The sequence below is a fragment of the Stenella coeruleoalba genome (assembly GCF_951394435.1).
Source record: "Stenella coeruleoalba genome assembly, chromosome: X".
NCBI lineage: Eukaryota > Metazoa > Chordata > Mammalia > Artiodactyla > Delphinidae > Stenella > Stenella coeruleoalba.
The window spans coordinates 5,232,936-5,256,973 of record NC_137152.1 but is presented as its reverse complement, the minus strand read 5'-3'; the positions used below and the strand labels follow the sequence as shown (position 1 = coordinate 5,256,973).

Below are 24,038 nucleotides of genomic sequence, written 5' to 3'. Positions count from 1 at the left end.
GGCTGCAACCTCCCAGGACATTTTCAGACCATCTCAGTGTTTATGCAGCTCCAACCTGAAGGAGGAAGACAAGGGTCCTGTTTTCTGACCACTGTCTGGCTTCCCCCTCTTGCTTGTTGCCTATAAGGACAGTAGGGGCAGACTTCCTATTTCATTTCCTGTCTGTCTGTGACTTCCAATGCATCATATTCTCCTTCAAGATGGTACCAAGATGCCAGCCCAGCCTTAAGGACTGCTATAGAATGAAATTTTGTGACCCCTCCAAATTCATATGTTGAAACCTTTTCCCCAACGGCATGGTATATTGGGAGGTGTAACGTTCGGAAGGTGACTAGGTTATGAGGGTGGGGCCCTCAGAATGGGTTGAGTACCCAAATAAGAGAGGCCCCAGAGAGCTCCCTTGCCCCTCCCACCATATAAGGATCCAGAGAGTAGACGGCCATCTATGAACTGGGCAACAGGCTCTCACCAGACACCAAATCTGCCAGGGACTTGGTTTTCTAGCCTCCGGAACAGTAAGACATGAATTTCTTTTGTTCATAAGCCACTCAGTCTATGGTATTCCATTACAGCATCCCCAAAAGGACCAAGACAAGAGCAGAAATCATCAGGTCACCCCTGAAGACACGTTATTTGGCCAGCACTGCTACTGCCATTTACGATTCAACTCAGCTGGGAACCGGGGATTATTGAAAACAAAAATAACACCCCTGCGACTCACACTTTATCTAGCAAGAGTGCAAAGAGAGTCATGGAATGGAAGAATAGCCCTGGAGTTTCTAGCCAATCTCATCTTCATTCTTTCTGCATTTTTTTTTTTTTAACTATTTAATAACTGAGCCGAGTCACAGCAATAGGTACCAACTGGGGCAGTGAAACGATACTCCTCACACGTGCAGCAGAAACCCTCCCAACGTCAACCCTCAGATGGGCTTGCAGCAGGCGACTGGAGGCCAACATATTTGTTGCAGGACCAAGCTTAGGAAGACTGGCTCCATTGTCAGGCCCCTAGGGATCCTTCTATTCTGATCAGCTGCGATATCTCCATTCAGGGGCTGCTGCTGGGGGCGGATGTTTCATCCAGAAGCACAAAAGGATCGCTAACAGAATTACAGACCACTTAAAACGCCCGCCCAATATCAGTCTGGTGAAAAGTAAAAGGAAAGAGAAAACCAGCCAGTAGAAAGTCAGAGATACTTTACACGTCCGTCAAGCAGAGGGGGGCACAGGGAGGTTTGGGGCTCCCGGCGGATGAATGGTCTACTTAATAACATCCTAAACAGTGTGAGGGCTCCAGCCTGCCACAGGTACTGCATCTTCCTTCTCACAGTAACTCCTCTAAGCGGCACCGAATTGCGGGACATGAAAGAGGATGCTGTACCCAGGCATGTCGCGCTTATTACAACCGAGGTTCTTGATCCGCCAGCCCTTTGCAGAGGATGGATGAGTGCAGGGTCTCTAGCCAATTGTTTCCTTGCAACATCAGTTAGGGTGACAAAAGGGGAAAGGGAAGCCCACAGAGAAGCACATGTCTGAATCCATGTGCAGAGCCGGAGGTGGGGATGGAGGTGGGAATGAACTGGGAGGTGGGGCAAGGCCAGCAGAGGATGGGAACAGGTGTGTTCTCTGGAGCAAAAGGTGCACAGGTTTCAGACTGCAGACTGACGAAGACCGCAGGACACAGACCCTCCAGGTAGCAGCAGGGGAGGGCGCTTGGCCACTGTCTAGCTGCGTGACCAGGGGCAACTTAACCTCCCCAGGCCTCAGTCCCCTCATGGGAAAACTGAGAAAGCGTCATACCTAAATGTCAGCATTGCCTGCAGGATCACAGACCAATTCTCATCACAAATGCAGTTCTGGACACGAGGCAACTTCTCCAGAGGGAAGCACTGCCATTGGGTGTAAGTACGGGAGACCGGTATTTTCTTTTTCTTCTTTTTTTTAACCTACACTTCTCTTTTGTGCATTAATTAATAGTATGTGGCTGTCCCTAGTTTGGAATCCATTCCCGGTCTAATCAAGGAGTGGATGCATACAGGTAAATTAACTTAACACATTTTTTTTTTTTTTTTTTGCGGTACGCGGGCCTCTCACCGCCATGGCCTCTCACCGCCGTGGCCTCTCCCGTTGCGGACAACAGGCTCCGGACGTGCAGGCTCAGCGGCCATGGCTCACGGGTCCAGCCGCTCCGCGGCACGTGGGATCTTCCCGGACCGCGGCAGGAACCCATGTCCCCTGCATTGGCAGGCGGACTCTCAACACTGCGCCACCAGGGAAGCCCGTTAATACATTTTTAAAAACAACTTTGGAGTTGATTTCCAGCTCTGTCTCTTACTAGCTTATAAATTATTTGAGTTCTCAGAGTCTCTGTTGCCTCCGCTCTATATGGGGACTGCTCCACAGGATTTTTGTGAAAATTCAATGGTTGCACATGTAAAAACACCTGGTATGTCATACATGTCAGTATGTATAAAGAGAGATATATGTGTGCATACATGCACATAAATAGATGTACATATACACGTAAGCTTATACACATATGCATAGACAAGAGTATTATTCCTATACCAATACATATGTGCATATATATATATGTATCTAGGTATACAGATACATGTATATGTATTCAAATAGTAATTCCTTTCAATTTCTTATTTCAAATTTTTGGCAAGCCAGACTCTCCTATGCTGTATGAGTCCCAACAACTAGCCTTCTGTTGTCTATCTTGTGAGCTTCTGGTTGGAGACGTTTTCCGTATTTCCCCCCTGGACGCTGACCTGCAGGGGAAGCTGCCCTCACACCAAGTCACCCAACTGTCCAGCTGCCTCCATCCTAATGGGATGCCCTGTCCTTCCCACCCCAGCACACGTGGTGCTGATAACTGATTCTGTTTAACTGAGATGTGGGATAGCAAACAGCCAGTTCTGAATTTAGTTCTATTACCACATACAACGTGACAGGACAGCAGGAGTGCCCCCCAGACCTGGCAACCTTTGGAGGGCTACTCCTTGAGACTGCCCTTTAATGTGAGCCACGAATTCTGCAAGGCAGATATGCGAGAAAGAATCATTGCACTGTGATGCTTTCACTATCAAACCCCTGTAAGAAAGACTTCTCTGTGTTGTAACATGTTATTCTTTGCACAGTGCAGTGGAGCCAAGTGCTTTATAAATGGCGTGTTTCATGACCTACTTGAAAAGTAAACCAACCTACATCTGGCAGGGAGAAACTGAGGGTGGCTGGTATCACTGAATCATCAGAGAAGCTTAGCCCTCTGCCAAAAGCTACAGCCAATGCTACTTGGAGAAACACTAGGGCAGGGCTTTTTATGAATTTGATTCCATGCAGTAGCTTGTCTTCTATTTTCTATATTTCCTTTGTAGCTCTGTGAAAATTCTTCACAGAAGGGAAAAAATAACTCTGTTAGCATTCTTACTGAGCCACAGAAATCAGACATATGTATAAAACAAAGGAAGAGAAAAGCATAGTTGTTAACCGGAACTACAGACGCTAAAAGCAAAAGATTGCAAAATAGTAATTACCAGGAAGCTTCATTAATGTCAGTTCTAAGAAGTTTACAACAGTGCCTTCAATTTGGATTCAAACTGTTTACTCAAAGGTCTTCATGAGTAAAAATCTGTGAATAAACCAGTAACTGTGAACTTTTGATATGTGTGTATGTATGTGTGTGTGTAAGTACACCCCACACACCTTACAGGACAGTCCTTTGAATGCAGAGTCAAGGGTAAGATTTTTGACACAGATATGCTTTTCACAGTAGGTCAAGAGTAGAGGGTACCATGGACAGTACGTCTGCTTTCTGACTATCATTCCCAATCCTTTAACTGAGAGACTAATAATCAGCACTGATTATGAAATATTCAAAAGTGTCAGGACATTACAGAGACTCAGACTCCAACTGGGCATATTTAAATACTTTTAAAAACAATCTGTGCATAAAACAGATCCAAACTTGGATCTTCCTTTTCTTCTGCTTAAGAAATAGATTGTATGCTGTATTTCATGTTTTCTTGCAAAAAAAAAAAAAAAAAAGAAAGAAAAGAAAAAGAAAAAAAGCACAGGGTATCAGCTAACTTCTCCTGGTCCCTGATGGAGATCTGTGAAGCACTAATACTTATGGAACAGGTACTGTGAGTCACAGTTCACATTTTCTGTGCATTGCAGCTTCACATAAACACACTGAAGTAAGACGTAATCTGTAGATGAGAAAAGTGAATTTCCTTGCAGGACACACAGCCAGGATTGGAACTTGGCTCTGAACCCAAAGCCCACGGTCATGTAACATATCTTGCTACCTCTGTCGTTGGGGATATTTTCCGGTCTTTCCCAGGAGAGGGCTGCCTAACAATATTCTAATGTACAAAACGACTGGAAACCTGGAAGAGCCTTCCTTTCAGCCAATGAACGATCACAGAGACGGATTCGCCAAGAGGTAACAGACAGTATGGGTGGAGGAGGTCATTGAGACAAGAGGACGAGGGAAACCCCAGTCACCTCCGGACTACGATCTTGGTCTTCTTCCCGCATTTGTTTTTGTGTTTTTTTTGCGGTACGCGGGCCTCTCACTGTTGCGGCCTCTCCCATTGCGGAGCACAGGCTCCGGACGCGCAGGCTCAGCGGCCATGGCTCACAGGCCTAGCCGCTCCGCGGCATGTGGGATCTTCCCATACCGGGGCAAAAACCCGCGTCCCCTGCATCGGCAGGCGGACGCTCAACCACTGCGCCACCAGGGAAGCCCTTCTTCCCCCATTTGGATGTGTGATTCTGCTCAGTGATCTGACTGCATGAGCCCTGGGGGTGGAGCTTTGGAATCAGAGTTTTTCTAAATGTCCCCAGCTTACTGTATGGCCTGCCAGGGGTGGGAATGATTTGCTGCCTTCACGTCATTTTCATAATGTGTCCACGCTGAGATATGTCAGCAGCACCGAACAGGTGTGTAAAGATTCCGTCCAGAGCTGGAGCGATGCGCACACAGGGCCAGACACCGAATCACAGCCTCGCAGGGCTTTGCTGATGGGGGGAGGGGCAAGAGTTCTGGAGGAAACAAGGAAGCTCGGCCCATGTCCTGGTCTTCACGTGGGCTGTCTCTGAGGTCCCGGCCAAGACCCCTAAACGCTGAGCAGAGATTCCGCCTCCCGCCGTGCTACTGCATGACTTCTCAGCAGAATCACGTGCGAGAAAGCATTCTGTAAGTGACCTGAGGAATCTGTCAATCAAATCCCTGCAGGGCACACCGGTACCTCGTTGTATGCTTTCGTGATGCTCACGGCACACAAGCTACTCATGGGCACACGTTTTGGTCCCCTGTGACTTTAGAGGTTATCTTCTGTTCGTAATTGCTAAATAATTATTAATTGTTTGGTTTAATAATTCACATTTATGTTACACTAATAAAGTGCGTGCGTGTGTGTGTGTGTGTGTGTGTGTGTGTGTGTGTATTTGGGAAATCCTGTATTTAGGTCGTTTTCAGCTTAAAAGAATTCTTTTAGGGGCTTCCCTGGTAGCGCAGTGGTTGAGGATCTGCCTGCTAATGCAGGGGTCATGGGTTCGAGCCCTGGTCTGGGAGGATCTCACATGCCGCAGAACAACTGGGCCCGTGAGCCACAATTACTGAGCCTGCGCGTCTGGAGCCTGCGCTCCGCAACAAGAGAGGCCGCGACAGTAAGAGGCCCGCGCACCGCGATGAAGAGTGGCCCCCGCTCACCACAACTAGAGAAAGCCCACGCACAAAACGAAGACGCAACACAGCCAAAAATAATTAATTAATAAACTCCTACCCCCAACATCTTCTTAAAAAAAAAAAAAGAATTCTTTTAAATAAAATTGTTTTCAGCCCATATATGTTTCAAAGGGCTACCAAGCCCTTTATTTATCGACAATTATCTGTGTAGGACTAAACAGCTGTCCTTTATGGAAACATCCGACATCAGCCCTAAACTCTGAATTCTCACCCTCTGAACTGCAGTGAGGATGACGACCTTTCTTTACGGTCATCCGCTTTAAGAAGAGCACAGGGTATTTCGGTAACTTCGGTGCACGAGGGGACATTAACATGTGAGCACAACCTCAGGCAGACAGCCAGGGGAGCTCTCATGAATGCACAGATGCAAATACTGCTTTTCAAGCAGAGCAGCATTTCCAGGGGAAGCGGCAACGGTGAGAGCGAGGTGACAGAGCTACATGTGCCAGGGAAGGTGTCAGACACACCAGAGACTGAATCAGAGGATGCTGGACTTGCTGACGGAGGGGGGAAATGGCATGCCCCAGGGAGAAAAGGGAAGAGTGAGATCAAGGGGTAAGGACCCCAGAGCCCAAGTCTCCTCAGCCTTCTGTATACGTGACGGCGGGTGTTAGCCTCACCAGCCACTTGCAAGCCCCTGGAGGAGGAAGGAGGAGTCAGGAAGGGAAGTTTATGCACAGGATTCCGGCCCGCACCCTGAGTGTAGACACAAGCTCTGCATGGGCATGAAATAGTTCTCAAGCATTATTTCATACAGAGCTGCAAGGCTGAGCCCTACATACAGCAGATGCGAACACAAATGTGACACTGAATGTATACGAGTGAAGTCGCCATAAGCCATTTGTTTGACGTGAATATAAACATCACATTGAATGCGACGGCCTTACATCACCACCTCGTGCGAATGTGCTAACAGAAGATGCTCCGAGTCTGTGCCCCTACAGAATCAGCCTCTGACGCCTCTGTGCCCATCCATTACATCACATGCTCCAAAGAGTACGTGTGCACGAGGGGTGTTTGCTGCCAGCTTGCCCACGTTGTGTCATCTCGTTTGGCCGTTTCTTCCCATCGGCACGGGAAGAAATACCCAAGCGGCTCTCAGGATCCAGAAGCATTTCAGGCACCTGTTTTCAGGTAACTGTGCACCTCACTTCTCTCATTAATGAGCTGAGTAAAAGTCAACATAAGTCCTCCCGGGCTTCCCTGGTGGCGCAGTGGTTGAGAGTCCGCCTGCCGATGCAGGGGAAACGGGTTCGTGCCTCGGTCTGGGAAGATCCCACATGCCGCAGAGCGGCTGGGCCCGTGAGCCATGGCCGCTGAGTCTGCGCGTCCGGAGCCTGTGCTCCGCAACGGGAGAGGCCACAACAGTGAGAGGCCCGCGTACCGCAAAAAAAAAAAAAAAAACATAAGTCTTGATTGATTCTCGTGTCTACGCTGAACGCAATAAAAACAACCTGGGTTGTTGTCATAAAAAAGGAAAGCATCTGGCTCTATGACATGATTTATTTACTTTAATAAATATTTTTAAAGTGATGGGGAAATGTTGCTGTACTCTGAGCCATTTTAACTATCTTCGAGTTTCACTTAATAACTCCCTCCGGCCATCACTGGATGTATTAATATTCTGGCGGCCAGGCAGGGGCCGTGAGTTGAGGGCAGGGGGAGATAAGTGTCAGAAATTAAGTAGGTGTTTGTTCAAAACATGTCATCATGAGACTGAAGTTAAATGGAGGGCACAGCAAGGACACACGTTCCCTTACTGTGACAGAAATGAACACCTCATGCAATCATCATGCAATAATGTGCCACAGTAAAATGTTATTACATCTAAACTCCCCTTCATGAGCAACCTGTTGCATTTTTCAGGAAAAAAATATACAATATAGGGCTTCCCTGGTGATGCAGTAGTTGAGAGCCCGCCTGCCGATGCAGGGGACACGGTCCGGGAGGATCCCACATGCCGCGGAGCGGCTGGGCCCGTGAGGCATGGCCGCTGAGCCTGCGCAACCGGAGCCTGTGCTCCTCAACGGGAGAGGCCACAGCAGTGAGAGACCCATGTACCGCAAAAAAAAAAAAAAGAAAGAAAGAAAATACACAAAATAGCAGTAAGATATTTTTTTCCTTCATATCCCACATGTGTATAATAAAAATATCAAAATAGTTTGAAATTCCACTGCTATCAAAGATGATAATGATAACAACGGGGCAGAAAAAATCTACATTCTAAAAATTCTCCTGAACTTTTATTAACACTTGGGGAAGGAAAAGTTTAAAAGAGGAGGGTTTCAATTGCTCAAATGCACAGTTATATTTTTAATCTGAGTAAACTCATTTCTTCACACTGGGCATAAATGTTATAAAGTGTAGACTGGCACCTATATGCCCTACACCACAGTACAAACTAGCTAAGTGTAGTGTATATGAGTTAGAGGATTTTTTCCCATGTTTTGCTTATCTCTAGAAATCTTTCAGATAAACAATTCTGCTTTAGAAGAATCTTTTGTTCTCAAAATAGAATCCAGGATGTTATAATTAGGCAGGAGACAAAAGAGTGGAATATTTCGCGGATCCACCCTGAGTGCCTCTGAGACTTTTCACAGTACAATGTCTTCGAAGGCTCTGGACGCCTTGCACTAAGATAATACTTCACATTCCCTCACATAGAAAGCTACCACGGAATAAAAACTTCTGTTCCAAACCTGAAGATGAACTGCTTATGTTTAAAAAAAGAGCAAACGAAAAAAACCCACGGACACTCTCTTTCTAAGGAACACACACACACACACGAACACACACACACACACACACACACATATATTTTATGTGAACTGCTATGAATACATATGGCTGGCAGTTTAGAAGAGTGGGCTGTGAACTTTTCACACCATCATGTTAAGACATATAGTATATTAGGCAACCAGATAGAACATGAGAGGGAAGTTTCAGACTTTCATCTACAAGTCCAAAGAGTGAAATTAATCTGTAAACATATTTCCATTACAATGAAACAAGGGCCTGATTTAACTTAAAGCTTGCTATCAAATGACAAAGTCCATCATTGTTCCTCAATATTATATTTTAAAAATAATTTCTACAAGCTCTCTTTGAATCTTTTAAAATGGTTGGATTTAAGTATCATGGTATTTTAGGACTCTGACACTATCAAATCTTAACATAAATTGCTAGAAAGAGAGACAGAGAGAGCACAAGAAAGATAAGAAAAGGAAAAATAAGTCCACTGAACTGTAATATGTGTAACAAATATTAGACCAAAGGAACTTTAAAATTTGGGGGTAGTTAGAATTATATATATATGTTAGCATACACACACACACACACACACACACACACACACACATATATATAATCATGTCATATAAACATACAAATATAATATATACATAAGTGTAATATACATATGATGTATGTGTACATACTATGTAGATCTTATATATGATGTATACATATATAATCATATACCCATGACACTATATATATATAATACAATATAAACCTATGATATGTATTAGTGGTTCCACTGTGTACAGAGTATTATTTCACTAATTCAGCACTTTTAGGGACCATAAACTGAGAAAAGTAGCCTGAGTTCACCCGTTTAATGAGTTTCTTTTTAACAAGATCCCAAAATTATGAAAACTAAGTTGGCCTCATTATGTAACTCATCACTACACAGAGTATTGTTTCCACCTGGGAAAGGGGACAGCACAAAGATTAACAAACAAAAAAAAGCCTCTGGAATCTTCTCCTTAACACTGGGTCCCTCTCAGGAGTTTCTTTCATTTTTTTCAAATCTCACTGATATTCCAGGAATATCTGGAAAAGGAAGTTCAGATGTAAGCTCTCATAACAGTAACTAGTGACTCAGGTGTGGGATGGGCCTGATGAATAGCTATCTGGTTATTCACAGAGAAGTTCTTAGATTGGAATTTTCCCCTAAGTTTGCTAGAAGCAAGAGGGTTTCCCTTCTACACAGCCATATTAATAACAAAACCCAAGAGCGCCACACATTTACTGAGATAAACAAATGTAAGCACCAGGGAGGAAAATTTCATCATTTATCTCCTCATTCCAAAAACAAAATTCTTATCAACTGCATTATTACATATTCATGACCTAACAAATACGGCTCTATAATAAGAGTGCCAAAATTGGGATCTTTCAATAGAGAATAATAATTATTCTGCATTTGGGATCTTAAATTCTTATATGTGCAAGAACATCTAAAGTTTCACATCACAAACTATGTGATTAAGAACAAAAAATTCCAGGCAAAATGAAATCCAGCAGAAATCACTTCTCCAAATTTAACTCATCCACACCTTACCTGTAATATCATATTTTGTGAGACCAGTTATGGTTTTCACACCTCAATCTCCTTTTCTAGACCCAATCCTGTTTCAATTTAAAGATATTGATGAAAGAAACTGAAGAGGACACAAACAAATGGAAAGGTATACCATGCTCATGAATTGGAAGAATCAGTATTGCTAAAATGACCATTGTACCAAAGGCAATCTACAGATTCAGTGCAATCCCTATCAAAATGCCAATGGCACTTGTCATAGATGTAGAACAAATAATTCTAAAATTTATATGGAAACATAAAAGATCCCCAAATAGTCAAAACAACCTTGAGAAAGGAGAACATAGCTGGAGGAATCACATGCCCTGATTTCAAACTATGCTACAAAGCTACAGTAATCAAAACAATATGATACTGGCACAAAAACACATGAACAGATTAATGGAACAGAACAGAGAGCCCAGAAATGAACCCAAAGTTATACAATCAATTAGTCTATGATAAAGGAGGCAAGAATATACAATGGAGAAAAGACAATCTCTTCAATAGTGTTGGGAAAACCGGACAGCTACATGTAAAAGAATCAAACTGGACAATGTTTTCACACTGTACACAAAAATAAACTCTCGAAATGGATTAAAGTCTTAAGTGTGAGACCTGAAACCACAAAACTTCTAGAAGAAAACACAGGCAGTAAGATCTTTGACCTCAGTCTCGGCAATATTTTTTTCTCTGTCTCCTCAGGCAAAGGAAATGAAAGCAAAAATAAACAAATGGGACTACATCAAACTAAAAAGATTTTTTTTTTTTTGCACAAGGAAGGAAACTATCAACAAAACAAAAAGGCCGCCTACTAAACGGGAGAAGATATTTGCAAACGATATATTCAAGAAGGGGTTAATATCCAAAATATACCAAAAAAAAAAAAAAAACCCATACAACTAAACCTCAAAAAAACAAACAATCCAATTTTAAAATGGGCAGAGGATCTGAATAAACCTTTTTCCAAAGAAGACATACAGAAGGACAACAAGCATGTGAAAAGATGTTCATCATCACTAATCATCAGGGAAATGCAAATCAAAACCACAGTGATATCACGTCACATCTGTCAGAATGGCTATCATCAAAAAGACCACAAATCACAAAAGTTGGAAGGATGTGGAGAAAAGGGAACCCTCCTACACTGTTGGTGGGAATGTAAATTGGTGCAGCCACTATGGAAAACAGTATAGAGGTCCCTCAAGAAAATAGAAATAGAACTACCATACGATCCACCAATTAAAATTCTGGGTATTTTTCTAAAGAAAACAAAACACTAATTGAAAAGATATATGCACTCCTATGTTCACTGCAGTGTTATTTACAATAGTTGAGATATGAAAACAACCTAAGTGTCCATCAACAGATAAATGGATAAAGAAGATGTGATACATAAATATTAGCAATATTTCATTATATATGTATATAAAATGGAATATTAGCCATAAAAAGATGAAATTTTGCCACTTGCGACTTGGATGAAGCTACAGGGTATTACGCTAAATGAAATATGTCAGACAGAGAAAGACAAATACTGTATGATTTCACTTAAATGTGGAATCTAAACAAATCAAAACAAATGAACAAACATAAAACAGAAACAGGCATATAGATAAAGAGAACAAACAAATGGTTGCCAGGGTTGGGGAAGGGGGTGAGGGAAATAGGTGAGTGAGATCAAGAGGTACAAACTTCCACTTATAAAATAAACAAGTCACAGGGATGAAATGTATAGCATGGGAAATACAGTCCATTATAATGTAATATCTTTGTATGGTGACCCATGGTAAATGGAAATACAGTCCATTATAATGTAATATCTTTGTATAGTGACCCATGGTAACTAGACTTATTGCGGTGCATTTGTAATGTATAGGAACACTGAATCACTATGTTGCACAACTGGAAATAACATAGTGTTGGGTCAATTATACTTCAATTATTAAAAAAAATATATGTAGGCACTGAGAGGAAATGCATCAAAATGCTAATGGTGGTTATCTCTGGGGGGTGGGCATTATGGGTAATTGTTATCTTCTACTTTATGCTCTTATGTATTTCCAGTTGTCTGCAGTGAACATGTTTTGCATGTAAAATCAGAAAGAAAACAATAACTGCCGTTAAAAATGAAAGAAAAACATACCAGTAAGATGAAATCAGATGTATTTGAAATTTCTACCTTAGTATTTTAATAGAATTAATCAACAGTGTCTTGTCAAATCCTTTTTGAGTACCTTTTTTTTTTCTGACTTGTTATTACAAGACCAAAGAACATGATTAAGAAACATATTCTTCGCAGTAGAAAATATTGCAGATAAAAACGATCGTGAGATCTATTTACTTTATGGTGATGATTATGATCAAGTTGTACAAAATGAATGACTTTTGTGAATTTTTATTTAACAAAGCATTTATGGTTCTTTTTTTTTTGGCTGTGCCCTATGGCTTGCAGGATCTTAGTTCCTCGACCAAGGATCAAACCCGTGCCCCCTGTAGTGAAAGTGCAGAGTCCTATCCACTGGACTGCCAGGGAACTCCCTATATCTGCTTCTAAATAGCTGTAGATTTTGTGTTCCAAACCAAAACAGAGAAAAGGGAATATTGCTTATTTTAGGGCTAAGGTGCCTAATAGGTACGGTCAGTCCTTCTCCAGTGGATTTCCATGTTGCTGTGACAACCTGTACTCTTGCCAGGAAACAACTTGGGTAAAGGTGACTAGAAATAGAAATGAAATGTGTCTGTAACGTCTGTATACTTATTGGATAAATACACAAATGGGAGCTCTGAAACAATCTAAGGCTGTCCACATCACTTGGAGTATGTTTCATTCCATCTTTAGGATCTGGTCACCTTAAAAATGGAGAGCGTTCTAGAATATTCCATACTAGTTGACTAACCACTGTAATTTCTTCTATTCCTAAACCTTAATGTTTTTTCTTAGCTGTCTTTGCAAGTCCAAATCCTCACTGTGCCCCTGTGTTACACACCAGGAGCCTGAAATCGCATGAGAAATAGTCACAGTAATGACGTTCAAATATTAAATTGATCTGTCAGGACTCAGTGACACCATGAAATGAGTCTAGTAATTTGGACCCTCTCCCTCCCTGGGATATTGTAATGCCATGAAAGACTCCCAATTCCAACATATAATAGGTAAACTGTCTTTTAAACAACTTCCGTCCTTCTGTAACAGATGCATGGGATAATAATTTCTGTTTAGCCGAGAGTTAAGTACGCAGTACTACATAAAATAAAGCACTCATTAAACTCCATTACAAACCCACTCGCATCTGAATGGACTCTGCCTGCTGTTACAGACTGAGCAGACCTGGTTTCTTACACAATTAGCACGTCTCAAAACCCACAAACCAGGGAGCCTAAAATGCCACCGACGACACGTCTAAAACAGAGGTGTAAATAACCTCTCATTTCAACAAGCTTTTGCCAAGGAACATGATTAACTAAGAAGGATTTGTGAAGATAGGAAATGCATAATCAGACTTTCATGACTTTTCTTGAGACCAACATGATCTAAATAGTTTCTTCTCATTTACTGAGTCTAATATTCTTTAGTCAGTTTGTCAGAGAAATCAATTAGCCACCAAAAAGCTAAGAGGAAGAAAAAAAAGAAAAAAACTCTGTGAGCTAAGAAGCAACACTGACATGCTATAATGAAAGACTAATTCTAATCTATTATAATTTTTCATTGTTGAAAAATAAGAAAGTTTTAAATGTCTGACTTTTAAATGTCTGAATTCATTTCTTGTCTAGCTGTAATCAATATTATAAATACATTAATCAAAATGTTCTATGTATTACAAACACTAAGTTGGTAGAATACCTATGTCAAAGAGGTAACCAATTAAAAAAAAATGAATTTTGTCCTCTATTAAAACCTTCGAATTCACAGTATGCTTATTTGGAACCTAATGTCATTGGCCAAATTTCTTTAGGTCTTCCTAAATCCCCAACACTATCAATCATCATGTGTTCGAAGAATCATTCTCTAACCAGTCACTAATTTTTGAGAAAAATTCATCCGAGAATCCATCTGCCAAAGGGCTTCTTATAATGACTTAATATTATTATTGTTATCGTTGTTGTTATTATTATTTGCAACTAGAAGGAGCGTGGGGAAGTTGCTAGTGGTTCTGAGTATTTAAACATGAGTAAGCACTGGTTATATGGTTATGCTGTTCCACATTTTTTGGGCCCGATGAGTAGGAGAAAGCTTGGTGGACAGATTCATTCTCTTTCTCAGTGGACAGCAGTGCCGACCCTTTTCTTCAGGTTCTTGTCCCCAGGAATGTTGACTCATCCTGACACTTACTCATGTTCATTTGTGCATTTTTCCCCACACAGATAAATCAATTTTCATGAAAGAAGTCCATAGGCTAGCTTACCCATACCCAATGGCATCTATAGATTATTAGCTTATGCATATCCAGTGAAGTCTACGGACTAGCTTACCCATACCTAGTGGAGTTGATGAACTAGCTTACCCATACCCAGTTAGGTAACTCCACAGGCTAACTCACCCATGCCCAATGGAGTTTACAAACCAGCTTATATCCAGTGAAGTCCATAGCCTAGCTTACCCATAACCAGTGGAGAATGCAGACTATCTTACTCATATCCAGTGAAGTCCATAGCCTAGCTTACCCATACCCAATGGAGAATATAAACTACCTTACTCATACCCAATAAAGTCTATGGACTAGCTTACCCATACCCAATTAAGTCCATAGACTAGCTTACCCATACCCAGTAAAGTCTACAGACTAGCTTACTCATACCCAATATAGTCTGTAGACTAGTTTACCCATACCCAAAATGTTGATAAAACAGTCATTGCTCTCGGGCATTCAGTTACTGAAGGAAACTCTTTCTATGTGACAAGCAATTTGACTAAAAGCAGAAACATTTCCATCATACTGTTAGATTAACACAACACACATAGGTTGCCCTAAGACTCTGTTCTCCTAAGTCTTTTGTGTGTTTCCTGGAGTCCAGAACTAATCTAAATAGAAGCACCTGGGGCCCTCCTGAGGGACCTCGTTGACATCTTTGCTAGCGTCTCGGTGTAAGCTGGCAGCACACCTCCTGTGATCTTACAGAAAGGTTCATGGGGACTAAATGTATTGTCCCATATTAGTGATTGGTTCACAGTGGTTCCTAATATAATTATATCCTGGTCTCCCTACATGGCTTCCAATGTCTTTTTATCTTTCTTTAACCATCATGCGATAATGGTTACATTGCTTTCATTATTTTCTTTTTATTTATTACTTAACAAATATTAATGAATTTCTTCTGTATCAGGAATATGCTTAGTACTGGTGATAATGAAGTGAATAAGTGATACCTAATCTGTGTCTGCCAAGACTTGATTAATATCTGGGAAAACTGTGAATTAATAATAAAATAAGAGTAACAACGTCAAGAATAATGATAAGAGTACTTATTGAACGTTTCTTAAGTGGTAGACAACACAAGAAATACAATTATGAAAATTACTCCGATATTTTTGGAAAACCGAATATAAATTGTAACCATGTTAATCCATGTTCTTTCTGAAATAGCATTATATTTATTAATACAATTCTTATATTTAATATATTTTCATGTTTTTCTTACTTCTGTTTCCTGGTGACTTTCACCCAGGAGATCTACATCTGGCCTCTGGAATCCAAAAGGGGGAGTTCATTCCCTCCACCATGTGACTTTCAAATATTTCAACAGCAACATAGTGTCTTTTCTCTAAAAGAAGTAGACTCACAGATCTAGGGAACAAAGCAGTGGTTCCCAGTGGGGAGAGGGAAGGGGGGAGGGGCAAGATAGCAGCTCAATATCAAAAAAGCAAACAACCAAATCAAAAAATGGGCAGAAGACCTAAATAGACATTTCTCCAAAGAAGACATACAGATGGACAAGAAGCATATGAAAAGGTGCTCAACGTCACTAATTATTAGAGAAATGCAAATCAGAACTACACTGTGGTACCACCTCACACCAGTTAGAATGGGCATCATCAAAAAAATCTACAAACAACAACTGCTGGAGAGGGTGTGGAGAAAAGGGAACCCTCTTGCACCGTTGGTGGGAATGTAAATTGATAAAGCTACTATGGAGAACAGTATGGAGGTTCCTTAAAAAACTAAAAATAGAACTACCATACGACCCAGCGATCCCACTACTGGCCATATACCCAGAGAAAACCATAATTCAAAAAGACACATTCACCCGAATGTTCACTGCAGCACTATTTACAATAGCCAGGTCATGGAAGCAACCTAAGTGTCCACTGACAGATGAATGGATAAAGAAGATGTGGCACATATACACAATGGAATATTACTCAGCCATAGAAAGGAATGAAATTGGGTCATCTGTAGAGACGCGGATGGATCTAGAGTCTGTCATACAGAGTGAAGTAAGTCAGAAAAAGGTAAACAAATACCGTATATTAACACATATAAGTGGAATCTAGAAAAATGGTACAGATGAACCAGTGTGCAAAACATAAATAGAGACATGGGTGTAGAGAACAAATATATGGACACCAAGGGAGGAAAGCGGCGGGTGAGGGGTGGTGGTGGGATGAATTGGGAGATTGGGATTGCCATGGATACACTGATGTGTATAAAATAGATAACGAATAAGAACCTGCTGTGTAGCACCGGGAACTCCACTGTACACCAGAAACTAACACAACATTGTAAAACAACTAAACCCCAATTAAAAATTTTTTTTGAAAGAAAGAGAAAAACAAATATCGTACATTAAGTCATATGTGGAACTAGAAAAATGGTACAGATGAGCTTATTTGCATGACAGGAATAGAGACACAGACGTAGAGAATGGACATGTGAACACAGCGGGGGAAGGGGAGGGTGGCACGAATAGGGAGATTAGGTTTGACATATATACACTACCACGCGTAAAACAGATAGCTAGTGGGCACCTGCTGTATAGCACAGGGAGCTCAGCCCGGTGCTCTGTGGTGACCTATACGGGTGGGACGGGGGGTGGGAGGGAGGTCCAAGAGGGAGGGGATATGCGTACATATATAGCTCATTCACTTTGTTGTACAACAGGAAGTAACACAACATTGTAAAGCAACTATACGCCAATGAAAAACAAATTTATGGACCGGACACAGATTAAGAAGTGCAAAACCATGGTGTGTTGATAGAAAAGACACAGAAGGACTCAAGTAGATACTCAGTTAATATATGGTCAAAACAAGGTACTGGCTAGAAAAAAACAGGATTATGAGTGTTCCGGATATTCCCTTTTAAAGCCGGTGATTTAGAACCTCCCTTCAGTACTTTTAACAGCTCTTTGTAAATCGAGTTAAAGCAATGATTGGAAGAGGGATTCCTCTGTCATCTGGCAGATGACCAGTCAGGCCTCTTCGTTAAGACTTATGGATCCGCCAGGCACTGATTCATTGTTCTGTTACATTCTGCTGTATCTTTGGAAATTAACCCTACAGAGAATGAAAAGAGAAATTCACGTCTTCAGCACATGCCCTGAAAAGTTCTCTTCAGTTGTTGCGTTGCCTCTGCAGGATGCAGGGGTGGGGATGATGAATAGACATCTCTTGCCTTCATATGGCTTAAATCTTCAGTCACAGAAGTGGTTCACTAGCAATTTCCCGTATGTACTGGAAGGTTTGTTTGGTCCTCAGTGTTCTGGGCTGTGCACTCAGAACCACAGAAGCACGTGTGCCCATGCAGAGCTGGCTAATCGAGATGCTGGGCGGATGTCCATCAAGCTGGAGACCTAGGAGTATACGGCATGACCCAAGTTACATCACTCCAGGGCAAGATGCTGTTTTTATAAGGTCCCAGCGAGTCACTGTAGCTCAGGACATCTATTTCCACCCAATATCCACTGAGTTAGTCTCAAATCCTAAAAGAGCAATTGCCCCGTTAGCTTTCCAACAGCCTTCCCAGCTCGGGTCAGTCTGTACTGCATCCCACCTCCTTTTGGATCCATAACCTATGAGGGATCCGGACAGAACTTTGAGGCAACCACTATAGTCTCATGTGCCTAATTAGAACGGCTATCAGGGAATCGAATAAACTTCTACCACTATGATCCATGGATTTTGCTGATGGGAAGCATTCTCGGATCATTTTCAAACACCCTAAGGAAGAAAAGAGATTAGCTGGAGTGCCCATAAACTCAAAACGGAAGCACATTTCAGAGTTGTGCTTTGTTTCTAACAGAGAGACCCGAGTAAGTACTTTTCTTTTTTAGTCAAGGTATTGTGTTAGTTCTGTTTCATCAGCATATTTCCCACCCACTAATATAGGGCCGTTTAATACCATCTTGCTTATGTCAGACACCTGTGCACATTTTCCTCTCACCTTTTAGTAGAACAAAGATTCAAAACTGCCGAGGTCTATTACAGCAATTTTAAGGGCGCAAACGGTAACTCTGATATTTTTCTGAAATGCTTTGTTTGGAGTCTGAGATTCATTGTTCAGCTTTCTCTGTCAGAGACAATGAAATAACACCTGTTTTGTTTTCAGGGGAAAAAAAAAGTGTTCTGTTTCTGTGGAGTAATTTCCAATTTAGTTTGTGGCTCTCCTTTAAATGTCAAGAAGAATAAAGATTGGGAGACAATATACCATAACGTTGATGCTCTGAAAAAAGAGATTTCTGGGGTTTTATTCTTCTTGTTTTCACTTTTCTACATTTTCTGCATTTCTCCTAATGGATAATTATTTTTATCATTGTGATTATTTAACATATACCAAAGTTGGTGATTCCATAGTTCCTAAAGTCTTCGTGGGATTCCAAAAATCACTAATGATTTGGGAGCATCAGTAACTTTGTCTGCAGGGTCCGTTCTAATCTGTATGATGAATAACCTACCTGAGCATTGCTCTGGATGATCTCTTTTCTCCAGATGTGTCCACATCTGGTTTCCAATGAGACACCTCAATCCTTACCGTGCTTCTTCTAACCCCTTGGGCCTGGGTCCCTTAGGATGAAATATTTTTTTTAAAAATCTGCCCCATTTTCAAAGAGAGGCAACTCTCTATATCACAAATATTGTGATTCATTGCTTTTCTGCACAGCTCATCAGAATGCTACACTAATTTTGTTCCAAATAAACTGTTGCTCCTGAATTTTCAGGTTCATAGGAGCAGCAAACCATCTTAATAATAATAACTACAATTTACTGAACAGTTAAATATCTGCTAGGTGCTCTGCTAAGCATTCTGAATATGCCGTTTGATTCAATTCTCCAAGCAACACTCTTATGGAAGCAGTATTAATAGCCTGATTTTTTTTTTGTGAGAAAGCTGATGTGTAGAGAATTTAAGACTCTTATCCACCTTCTCCAAACCAAGTAATGATCATGCCAGGATTTGAACACAGGGCTCCTTTGCTGCAGAGAAAGGCAGGCCACACTGCCATGGGATTCGACAGCCAATGTCCATTTTATTGCTTTATCTTTCGGGCAAGAATGTAAGTTCCATAAATGCAGGTTCTCTATCGGCTTTGATTAAGCAGCCAATTTCCTGGTGTTCTTAAGGATATCTGAATATATCTTGAAGCTTTTCCCCCTTTATTAGTTGATTTCCTCCATAGGACACCAGGATGCAGTAGTACCAGCATGCCTCAAAAGTGATAACCTCTAAACCCACTTTTCATCTCAGTGACACAGCTGTTAACCTCATAATGGTGTGAAACGATGGAACTCTGCCCCTCTTGTAGTAACATAATTGTTATAATTATTAACACATTATGTTAATATATGAGGGCTGGAGGATGTTATATTAACTCATAATAACTTAAATTTATTAATTTAACCAAAAGATGGACTGACCGCATGCCTGCATACATGGCAAAAAATAAGATGCACATACTCTATTCTAGGGGGGTGATTTCAGTGTATTACCAATCAAACAAGAGCACGCTGAAAAAAGATCACTTATCTAGTAGCACCGTAAAGCCGCATAACAAACATCCCTTAGCTCAGTGGCTTAAAGTACAGTTATTTAGCTAATGAGCAGAAGGGTGGATCTTTAGATTGCGTTCAGTTGGGTTCTTTGCTGTCTACTGACTTCACTCACAGGGTCTGCCTAGGTCTGGTTGTCAGCTGAGAAATGTCACCATACATGTCTTATTTACAACAAGCTTGCTCAGGCACGCTCTCAGGACTGGGGTGAGCAGTGGCAGCAAACCGAAAAGCACAAGCCCTTTCAAAACCTCTGCTTATATCACAAGTGTGGACACCCACTGGCTATAGCATGTAAACCGGGGCAAACTTATTACCAAGCGGTGCAGAACTCTCTCCCACCTTGTGCTAGAAGGAGCCACAAACTCCCATTGTGAAGGGTGTGTCGGCAGGAAAGGATGACGGATCAGGGCGCTCATGCAATCTCTATACCTCAAGGAACAGTTGAATATGGTGCAACATAACTGTTAGAAAGAACAGCTATGTAGACCCTACAAAACGTTGTTTAGAGCAGATGCTTCTCACAGTTTAATTCAACAGGAGTGCGGGTAAACCAGGGCGGACCCCATACCTAATTCATCCTGGCAGCTGCCTTGGGACACTGTGATGCACAAAACCGGAACCACCAAAGCACGACGCGGTTGCGCTTCTACATTTGTGACGATCCACGGGTAACCCACGCACAATACTGTCTAAGCCAAAATAGTACCTTCTCGCTCTAAGTCACAGAAGGGAGAAGTCTCGAGTGAGTAAGTGCACGCACTGTTGAACCGCTACCGTTTCATGAGATACATATTGATAAAAATCGGGTGTGTGGACAAAACTGGGATTGATTCTCTTTCTTGACAACCATGTAAGTAAAGATCTTTCTTTCAATAATAAAACATCAAGGCCATCACCCACAGAATAATTCTATTAGAGGCCTTAATTCAGGGACAAACTGGACAATGTGGAATTTAGTATACAACTTCTTACAAAAACACAACTGAAATTATGCATCTGTTGGAGAAAGTATTTTAAGTGGCATATCATCGCACATAACCTTTATACTTTCTAAGTGGTTCCTTTATCGAAATATGTCCTCAGAAATAGTCACCCCTCTCACAATAGACTATCTCCCTTTGATTAGTAAGCATCTGTTTTTAGAATGAGACATATAAAAACATTTTTTTATATTTTCTTTAACATAGCTACTATATAAACTGCCCATGAGACAAATCCCTCTTAAAATCTGGCATCAGAAAGAGAAAATTTATCTGACAAACTTGTTTGCTTCCTTGATCAACCTTATAAAAAAAGACGATTTTGTGCCTCACCTTACTGCAAAAAGAACAGAGCAAATATTAGCACATAATTGCGGTTTCTACATCAACTGAGGTCTGAATTAACGCTGTTATCTTTGATCAGCCTTTGCCTACTTTCATTTTGTAATGAACTCTTTGGGCATGTTTGGTGAGGGATACTGTCTCCTTTCTATAGAGATGCAGAATCATACATTCAAAATGTAATGGCTCAAAACAGCCACTGCTTATTTTTCTCGTGATACTGTGGGGTGATCATCTGGGTGGGGCTCAGAGGACATGGCTCAAGTCTGTGGCTTGTGGGATCTCTGTATCTTATTTCTGGGGCCTCGGCTGGGACAGGTAAAATAGCTCTGCCCCTTGTCCTTAGGGTCTCGCTTCCTCCAGGAGGGTAGCCCGGGCTTGTTCACGTTATAACAGGGTCAAAGAAAGCAGAAGGGGAGGCTATGTAGCTTCTAGAAGTTCAGGCTTGGATTTCTAACAGCATCACTTCATGGCATTCTATTGGTGGAAGCAAACCATGAGGCCAGTCCCAATGGAAGGGGTAGGGAAAGAGCTTCCATCTCCTGGGAACTGCCAAAAACGTGCGACCATATCTTCAATCTACCACAGCTAGAGATAAAGTCTAAGTGATTCACCCCTACAGGCAATCACTGGTACAAACCCACACACTCTTCTTGTAATAAAATGTTAGATTTCCACTAAAGGAAATGAAAATCCAAACCCAGTCGGTGGCGGATCAAATATAAATAAAAGTAATTCGTGTATATTTCAAGTGAATACAAGATTGATCAATTAAGGAAACATCAGAAATTTCAGAGTACAAGTGAATTATAGAGTCAGTGAAACAGCACTTAATTGAATATATTGACACAGCTATGACATCCTCTCAAAATACTTAAAAGAGTGAATTGAATTATAGCTTTCCTAGGATTTAAAACAAGTTGTGATCTTGTTTTCCCTTATACTTTATCTTTCCATTAATGCTATACAGATGTTACAATCAATATGGGGTTGTGCGTGTGTGTCTGTTTCCAAGTCATCTACAAGATGTAGCATGACATTATCTAACAAAACATTAAAAATATCACACAAAGAACTACCTCAAAGTCATCATTTTCTTTTCTTCTTCTCAGCACTACCTGCCTACGGAAAAACAGTCAGGTCTAGAAATAGACAAAAATTTAAATTAACAAATTTGGTCACCAGAATTTAAAGAAAGGAGAAATATTTTATGGATTTGCTCCTTATTAAGTATGCATTTCCAGAATCTCTTAAATTTTTCACTGAAAGATAAAACTAATGTCCGTTTCCGTCATCTCAGTTTTTCACCATCATCTCAAAGATAAGTAAGATAGAATCTCAGAATCTTGAATCTGGTGTGACCCTCATTCATGCGAGGGGTCACCCACCACAGAGCACCCACTCTGGGAAAAACTCTGGTTTGTCGAAATGCACAATTCTGTCTGCCACGTATAGTGATGGGGATTTCTCAGTCATGGATCTGGGCTGTACAGGCTTCCTTTCCTCAGATAATTCAGAGTAGTAATTTTCCCTATGTGGACCTCAAACCTTAGTGGATCCTGAAATCGAAGCGGATATCCTGAAGTGGATAGCAGGCAGCCTTCTTAAAAATGAGGAGCCAGATTAAACCTGCAGACTGTACTTCGTGGCCGCCTGCTCTCAGTAAGGCCACAGGTGTGGAGAAAAGGTGGATGGGGAGGTGGGAGGGGCAGCCTCTATGCCCTTCAAAGTGCCTTCAGCCTGATTCTTTCAAAGACACCGTCACAGACACACTCAGAAATCATGTTTTAGCAGCGATCTGAGCATCTCTTAGCCTACTCAGGTTGACCTAAAGTTAACCATCACAGGGTTTCAACATGAAATCATTCTGTGTTTATACAAACTGGGAAGGTGAATTAGTCAGCTCGGGCTGCTATAACAAAATACCACAGCCTGGGGCGCTTACAAAACAGAAATCTCTTTTCTCACAGTTCTGCAGGCCACAAGTCTAAGATCAAGGTTGGTTTGTCCTGAGGCCTCTCTCCTTGGCTTGCAGACAGCTGTCTTCTGCCTCTGTCCTCACATGGTCTTTACTCTGTGTGAGGTGCCCCTGGTGTCTCTTTGTGTGTCTCAATTTCCTCTTCTTATGAGGACATCAGTCAGATTGGATTAGTGTCCACCCAGTAACCTCATCGTACCTTAATCACCTCTCTAAAGGCTTCATCTCCAAATACAGTCACACTCTGAGGTCCTGTACATGATATTTTATATTAGGGACGTGCGCAGCCATGGATTATGGTGTCTGAGGGGATTCTGAAGACAATTCCAATGTGGGTAGAGAGATGACTGTACTGGGGCAACAGGGCTTCAACGTCTGGGTTTTGGGGAAAACTATTCAGCCCATCACAGAATTGTCCCCTATAACAACATCTCAGTATAATTCCATATTTTGCAGGACTACCAGTGTTGGAACAATCTTATCTGTCTCCACCCAGAGCACCATCATGATAATCAAGGAGGACTTTCAGGTCCAATACTATTAATAGTTCTTCTGATGTCCAGACAGAAAGGCAGGAGAGAAGCACTCAGATGTACCTTCACTGGATGGCCATGGTGACGTTGCAT

The 24,038-nt window shown here is 41.5% G+C and overlaps 1 protein-coding gene across 7 annotated transcripts in view; it reads right to left on the bottom strand.

Moving 5' to 3' along the window:
- Positions 1-24,038, bottom strand: part of STS (steroid sulfatase) — a 552,741-nt gene that overhangs the window by 127,800 nt on the left and 400,903 nt on the right. The window lies entirely within an intron of this gene.